The following is an 8,469-nucleotide window of genomic DNA, read 5'->3' as shown; positions in this document are numbered from 1 at the left end:
CATCCAAAGAACACTTTATGCTGAGACTCGCCGAGTTGTATGAACAACTCGCCGAGTCTGTTCCTGAGGCAAGAAGATTGCCTTGAACTTGCCGAGTCATGGCATTGACTCGCCGAGTTACTACATGAGTGAGTCTGGCTTCCAACCCACTGAGTCCCACCCTATGACTCACTACTCCAACCCGCAACACGAAAAGGGGGAAAAACTCGAGGACTCGCGACTCGACTCGCCGAGTCTGCCACATGCAAATACTATACACGCGATTCTGCTTGAATCAAGCTCATGCTATACATAGATCTGGGTTTCTAGGGCCTGGTTAACACGTAAAGTTTCCAACTTTATGTGTAAATAAACACCAATGAAGGCTTTAGGGCTCAAAATGCACTAAAAGAGTAGATCTAGGGCTTTCATGCAATATGGCTCCATAAAGGCAGTAGATCCAAGCTCCTGGAGCTCAATCATGCCTAGATCTAGAGGCTAAACAACTTATTACAAACCCTAATACACAAACAAGCTTGGGGAAAGGCTCAAGAAGGACTTTCATGGAGCTACATGGGACAATAAACATTAAAACAGAGGGAAACTGAGTTATACCTCAAGGAAATCACTGAGATAACACAAAGATGCCTGGCCTCCTTCTTCTCTTCTTGATTTACTCTCCTTCCCTCTCCAAATCTTCAAGAAAATACACCAAAATGCTTCAATCTCACAAGGAACAAGGCTTGAACGAAGTAGAGAGCTCTGAGGGTGAAGGGGGCGAGCTTGGGGGCGGATAAGAGGGTTTAAATAGGGTGCAAACCCTTGAAATTTAGGGTTTCATCAGACAGCGGGGACTTGCCGAGTCCAGAATATGGACTCGCCGAGTCGCCAACTTAAGCGTGTTCCGGATCCCGTCTCTACTCGGCGAGTCGGACCTACAACTCGCCGAGTCCAAGGCTAAAAAAATGAAAAACACTAAGATAAATTTTACGTACCAAGAACCAGGTGCTACACATTTTCCGTATTCAAAATTGCCATGTGTAAAATCATAAATATACATGCAATGTACATGAAAACCACATGTGTTTTAGTTAAAAAGGCTCACCCAATTTTTTGCAAATACATGAACTCACTTTGTGGATTGGATGATGGTCCCCAACATAACTTACAAAGTTACGATTTCACAATAAACGGGAAGCATGAAGAAAATATATACCAACATGAAAAAATGCACGATGTTCACACATAGAATAATCACATGCTTGTGATCTTTGTAATTATGCAACATAACATGTCCAAATAGCACTACATTTCTTAATGAAAGAACACCAACATAAATATTTGTCTGTATAATAGTTCATATTCATTCGTTTACGGTTGAAAGTTAAAGAACGATGTTTACACTAAATGAAATTACTACGAATTCTTAATGCCCATATCAAGTTTTAAAGTACACATCTACCATCTTTAGAGTCCAACTTGATCTAGCAATACCCCGATTTTGGATCCAACTTGAAATAAATTCGGTGCCATGAAGCTCATCAATTAATTCCCCAATGAAGGATATTGGAAATCTATGAATTATAGCTTTATTTGACTTTTTTGACTATCGAAGTCTCAAAATTAATTTGATTTAGTCATTGAGATCTAATCACACTAAACTGAACCCTCTTACAATCGTCTGTAGTTGGTTACCCGGTTCTCCTACATATGTGGCATCTTAAATTAGATATTGAACTTCTGATCATTGCTAAATTAAACATCGAACTTTTATATATATATATATATATATATATATATATATATATATATATATATATATATATATATATATATATATATATATATATATATATAAAGTGTGAATATATTACAATTTTGGCATTTGAGTTTTATTTATTTATTTATTTATTTATTTATTGATTTATTTATTCATGTTGACATTAGTTTTACATCAAAATTCTAGATTATGTAAACATTTATATGGAAATCTAATTATTAATTATTTGAACCCTCAACATATTTATAATTGTAATTTTCATCCAACTTTTTTCTTTATATTTTCCAACACCAACAACATTTGATATTTAAATATTTACGTAAGTGGTTATATTTTTTGATGTCCTTATATATTTTATGTGAATATGAATCAAAACTTGTCGATAAACAAATATGTATCATGTGTAAAACACGTCAATAAGTCAAATATGTGTCATGTGTCAAACCATGTTGAGTTTTCATGTGAAGCAAACGGATCGAATATATATATATATATATATATATATATATATATATATATATATATATATATATATATATATATATATATATATATATATATATATATATATATATATATATATATATATATATATATATATTCAAAATTGCTATGTGTAAAATCATAAATATACATGCAATGTACATGAAAACCACATGTGTTTCAGTTAAAAAGGCTCAAAGATATGCACCCAATTTTTTGCAAATACATGAACTCACTTTGTGGATTGGATGATGGTCCCCAACATAACTTATGATTTTACAATAAACGGGAAGCATGAAGAAAATATATACCAACATGAAAGAATGCATGATGTTCACACATAGAATAATCACATGCTTGTGATCTTTGTAATTATGCAACATAACATGTCCAAATAGCACTGCATTTCTTAACGAAAGAACACGGACATAAATACTTGTCTGTATAATTGTTTATATTCATTTGTTAACAGTTGAAAGTTAAAGTACGATGTTTAAAACCCAAATGAAATTACTAAGAATTCTTAATGCCTTTATCAAGTTTTATAGTTTTATAGTCCAACTTGATTTAGCAATACCCCGATTTTGGATCCAACTAGAAATAAATTCGGTGCCATGAAGCTCTTCAATTAATTTTCCCATTAAGGATATTGGAAATCTATGAATTATAGCTTTATTTGAATTTTTTGACCATTGAAGTCTCAAAATTAATTTGATTTAGCCTTTGAAGATCTAATCACACTAAATTGAACCCTATACTACTTTGAGTTTTGACTCGTTTTGCCCCTTATGACCATCTGTAGTTGGTTACCTGGTTCCCCTACATATGTGACACCTTAATTAGACATTGAACTTCTGATCATGCTAAATTAAATACCGAACTTTGAAATATATATATATATATATATATATATATATATATATATATATATATATATATATATATATATATATATATATATATATATATATATATATAAAGTGTGAATATATTACAATTTTGGTATGGGAGTCTTTTTTGTGGTTGTTTATGGTTTTTCAAAAAGTCTAAAGTGTGAATATATTAGAGTATATTATAATTTTGGCATTTAAAAAATTATGAATATACTAGAGCATATTACAATTTTGGCCTTTTTTTTTGAGTTTTCTATTTTTCTAGTTTTGGTTATTTATGGTTTTTCAAATATTTTTTAATATTTTGATTTAAGTAAATGATAAAAAATCATAACTTCAAAAGAAATAAAAAATATAAAAAAAACCGGTTTCACTTTTTTCTTCATTTATTTATTTATTTATTCATTCATGTTGACGTTAGTTTTACACCAAAATTCTAGATTATGTAAGCATTTATATGGAAATCTAATTATTACTTATTTGAACCCTCAACATATTTATAATTGTAATTTTCATCCAACTTTTGTCTTTATATTTTTCATTCGAAACTGGGTTATTCTATTCCGCACTTAGAAAGAAAAGAACTTAAATCAAAATACTTAATAGCATGATGATATATTCATACAAAACTTATACTCAGGGCCGGCTCATGGGGAGTTCAGAAAGTATCCATGAACAAGGCCCAAGAAATCATATGGCCCAATCGTTCTTTAGCATTTATAATAGTCTATATGCAGTTAACGGCCCAAAACAAATTAGGTTAATGTTTTATACATCTATCAGTCGAACAAAGTGAGCGAGCGGGAAAAATTGAAATTTATGGAAAAAAAAGAAAGCGCTTCGATTTCTGTGGCATGCATTAAATCTTTCTCGATAGGCAACAACGAACGATATTATTGTTTGCTTCTTTTTAACGCATCAGTGGATTTTAGTTTCAAAGGCAATCAACAATCCTAATTCTTTTTCTTTCTTCAAGAAACTCTGAAGCAACGATTTAGTTTACAATCGGAGGCAACGATTTAGAAGCTTCAAGTTTCTTACCTATTTTAGGGTCGTTACTTCTTTTTCCTCTTCTGTTTAGTTTTTTTTTTTTTTTATCTCTAATTTCTAATTTTTTTTTTAATTTTAGAAGATTGACTACACTCCAATAAGTAATCAATTTCCAAAATCGGAGGAACAAAGATATCAGTTTCGAAAATCAGAACGCAAAAGGAACAAAGAATTGAGGAAATCAATTTCTGAATTTTGAAGGTATAAGCAAATCAATTTCTACTTTTTCGGTTATGATAAGTTTCTGATTTGTAAGAAGTAATTCAATTTTTTTTTTTGTGATTTCGTTTCATTCATTGTTTCTGATTTCATATTTATGTTCTTTCTTTTTCTTGTTGATTATAAGGGTAAAAAATCAGAGAGTTTGGGATCGGGTCTAGGGGAAAAAAATCAAAATGTATTGTTTATTATTATTATTTTTTATATATATTTGATACGTTTATGATGTTCTTTAGAAGAAAATTAGATTTTTTTAAATATTTTTTATTCATGTTTTCTCGAATTTTGAAAATTGAATCAATAACTTGTTTATTTCCAATCCATTTTTGAGGTTTACATGTTTTTGATTTCAAATTTAGCTATGATACATTTTTTTTATCTATCTCTATAATTCTGATATTATTTATAAGAATATTACTTTTTTTTTTCATTATTTATGATTCCTATTTTCTGCAATTAATAAGCATTAAAGCAAGAATCTATTGACTTTCATCCCATGTTTGAAGTTTACAGGCTTTTGATTTCAGATATTTTTTGAAGTAGATCGAAATTTAGAAGGTAAGTTCTTGACTTTTGATTTATTTTATTAGAAGCAAATAAAAGTTTTTCTTTTTCTAATAATGCAGTTTAACTAATTTGATTTATGTTTTTATGGTTATTTGAAGGAGACAAATGTGTTATGCTTTGCTACCTTAGTTTCAAGAGAAGGAGGATAAAAGAAGCAATTTTATTTTTTTTTGTATTATTTTGAATGAAATTTTAAAATATGTATTTTTGCAATAGACTATGAAAAATTTATAATTGTTTTGCTTGAGTTTTTAGGCCTTTTAAGTTTTAGGGTCTAATTTTTGTTAAATTGCACAGGGCCTCCGAAATCTTGGGGCCGACCTTGCTTCTACCCCGAGCACATGTAATGAAGTCTTAGACAGTAAATGAAATCCAATCCACAAAATAATTCGATATATGGACAACATCATTATGGTAAAGATCGTAATGTCAGAGGAATCATTGCCGCATGACATAGAGGGGGAGGTCATAAGCGTCTATACCGTAAAATAGATTTTCGACGAAATGAAAAAGACATATATGGTAGAATCATAACCATAGAATACGACCCGAATCGAAATGCATACATTTATCTCATACACTATAAGGATGGTGAGAAGATATATATTTTACATCCCGGGGGGACATAATTGGAGATACCATTGTTTATGGTATAGAAGTTCCTATAAAATTGGGAAATGCCCTACCTTTGAGTGCGGTTTGAACTATTGAATTACGTAATTGGAAGTAACCAATTAGGTTTATGAAGAAACCTAGAAATCGATCACTGATCCAATTTGAGTACCTTTATAGGATGTACCTCAACAGAAAATTAAAGCGTAACGACAGCAAGTGATTGAATTCATTAGTTCCTCATATAAAATTATTGACTCTAGAGATATAGTAATATGGAGAATACAAAATTGTTTCAAGCACCGATAGAACCGGAAGCGCCCCTTCTTTCAAAGAGAAGAGGACAAATTATTCACATTTCATTTGATGGTCAGAGGTGAATTGAAACCAAAGTAGTGGTAATTCTAAACATTCTCGGGGGGGGGGGGGGGGGGGGGGAGGGGATAGAGATGTCTCCTACGTTACCCATAATATGTGGAAGTATCAACGTAATTGCATAGAGTCATCTGGTCTAAATGTTACATGAAGAACATAAGCCAGATGATGGAACGGTAAGACCTAGGATGTAGAAGATCATAATATGAGTGATTCGACATATTTTGCTTCCTATATATATCCACCCATGTGGTACTTCATTAAACCATATATATAAGATCCATCTGTATAGATATCACCACCTACATCCAGAAAGCCGTATGCTTTGGAAGAAGCTTGTATAGTTTGGGAAAAAGGTTTGATTGATAAAAAGAAGAATCTACTTCAACAGATATTTCCTTAGGCACGATCATACATAACATAGAAATCACACTTGGAAAGGGTGGAAAATTAGCTAGAGCAACAGGTGCTGTAGCGAAACTAATTGCAAAAGAAGGGAAATCGGCCACAATAAAATTACCTTTTGTGGAGGTCCTTTTGATATCCAGAAACCGCTCGACAACTGTTGAATAAGTGGGGAATGTTGGGGTCCAGAAAAGTTTGGGTAGAGTTGGATCTAAGCGTTAGCTAGGTAACTGCCCTGTAGTAAGAGGAGTAGTTATGAAATAAAGCAATACCCTGATTTTAGATCCAACTTGAAATCAATTCGATGCCATGAAGCTCATTAATTGATTTGCCAATTAAGGATATTGGAAATCTATCAATTATAGCTTTATTTGACTTTTTTGACCATCGAAGTCTCAAAATTGATTCGATTTAGCCATTGAAGATCTAATCACACTAAATTGAACCCTATACTACTTTGAGTTTTGACTCGTTTTGCCCCTTACGACTGCGTGTAGTTGGTTACCCAGTTACCCTACATAAGTGGCATCTTAAATTAGACATTGAACTTCTGATCATGCTAAATTAAAAATCGAACTTTGAAATATATATATATATATATATATATATATATATATATATATATATATATATATATCAAAACTAAGTTTTTTATTTTTTTTAAAGTTAGAACTAAACTTGGTTTTAAGATATATATATATATATATATATATATATATATATATATATATATATATATATATATATATATATATGAGTAAATTACATGAATCATCCCTGGGACAAGTGCCAAATTGCACATTCAGTCCCTATTTTTGAAAATTAACTCGTACCGTCCCTCATGCATTTGAATACTACCCGCCTAGTCCCTATTGTCGTTAAACGTTAGATTTCTCCGTTTGGGTGCCCCACGTGCCCTGCACGTAGGGGTATTTTCGTCATTTCATGTCTCGTGTATATCATCAACTGTGTATGGTGCCATATCTAGTTCACCCAAACGTTGCATACCCAGTCCCCGATCAAAACCTTTCTCGTCTCACAAAAACCCTAGTTTTCCGTCAAGAGTGAAGATGAGTGGGTGGCGAATACGATCACAGATGGATGAAATCGATTTGGAAGCAAGTTATGGTAAGGAAAGCCAACCATTTTATGCTCTGTTCTTGATCACTTTGTCTCTGATTTTGAAAATATTGTCTTTTTTTCTTGTGAAGGTGGGAATCCAACTATTTTTAGTATACGGTTGCTCTATGGAGGAGAGTTTACCAAATTTCCTGGGAGAAAATACATCAAGGGACAACAAAAATTTGTGGACTTTATCGACAGTCATTTGTTCTCTGTTCACGACATTGATGATATGATGGAAGAGTTGGGTTGCGTTGAAGAAGGTAAGGTTATGTATTATCACTTTAAACGACCGTTAGGGGATTTAGATTTTGGGTTGTTTGCGTTGGGTAGTGATCAAAATGTCAACCACTTAAGGTCCTACGTTGCTTCACACAAGCTTATAGATGCATATACAGAATTTTGGCGTACCAACTTGCATACATATGCTATGTCTCCTAACCCTTTAAAACTCAGGATTGAAGAGATTGTTGAACCCTCTTCTCGTTCTAGAAGGTTGTGTCTCGAATGGATCGACACAACCACAGTTGAACCCCCTGTTTTATAACCAAGAATGCAAACCCCTACAATGGAACCTAACATGGAATCCCTAGTCATATTGATGTTGCACATATTTCACCCCTAGAATGGAATCCCCTATTAAAGTTGAATCTGTGAGAGAACCAAACATGGAACCCCCTATTATGGAAACCTTTAGTGAAGCCCTAGGTGGATCTAGTGATAGTGAGGGTAGTGGAGATTCAACTGATAGTGAGGATAGTGATTTCATTGTGGATGAGGATAACTTGTTGGATGATCCTGAGGTGGACATGCATGATTTCTACCTCAACATTGATGATAATTTGGAGTGGGTTGGTGATGCCCCTATTACAATAGAAAATGTAGTAATGTCTGACGAGGAGATGGAGGTGATCAACATTGATGTTCTACAATCTGAGTCATCATCTGATGAAGGGCAAATGAGTACAAGAAGAAATAAAATTC

At 32.5% G+C, this 8,469-nt stretch overlaps 1 pseudogene; it reads left to right on the top strand.

Moving 5' to 3' along the window:
* Window positions 1-5,151: 5,151 nt before the first annotated feature.
* LOC122197160 (50S ribosomal protein L2, chloroplastic-like) lies at window positions 5,152-6,627 on the top strand (annotated as a pseudogene).
* The last annotated feature ends 1,842 nt before the right edge of the window (window positions 6,628-8,469 follow it).

This window comes from Lactuca sativa, chromosome 3, assembly GCF_002870075.4.
Source record: "Lactuca sativa cultivar Salinas chromosome 3, Lsat_Salinas_v11, whole genome shotgun sequence".
NCBI classification, from domain to species: Eukaryota; Viridiplantae; Streptophyta; class Magnoliopsida; order Asterales; family Asteraceae; genus Lactuca; species Lactuca sativa.
The sequence above is the reverse complement of the archived record's forward strand: the minus strand, read 5'-3'. Positions and strand labels throughout refer to the sequence as shown.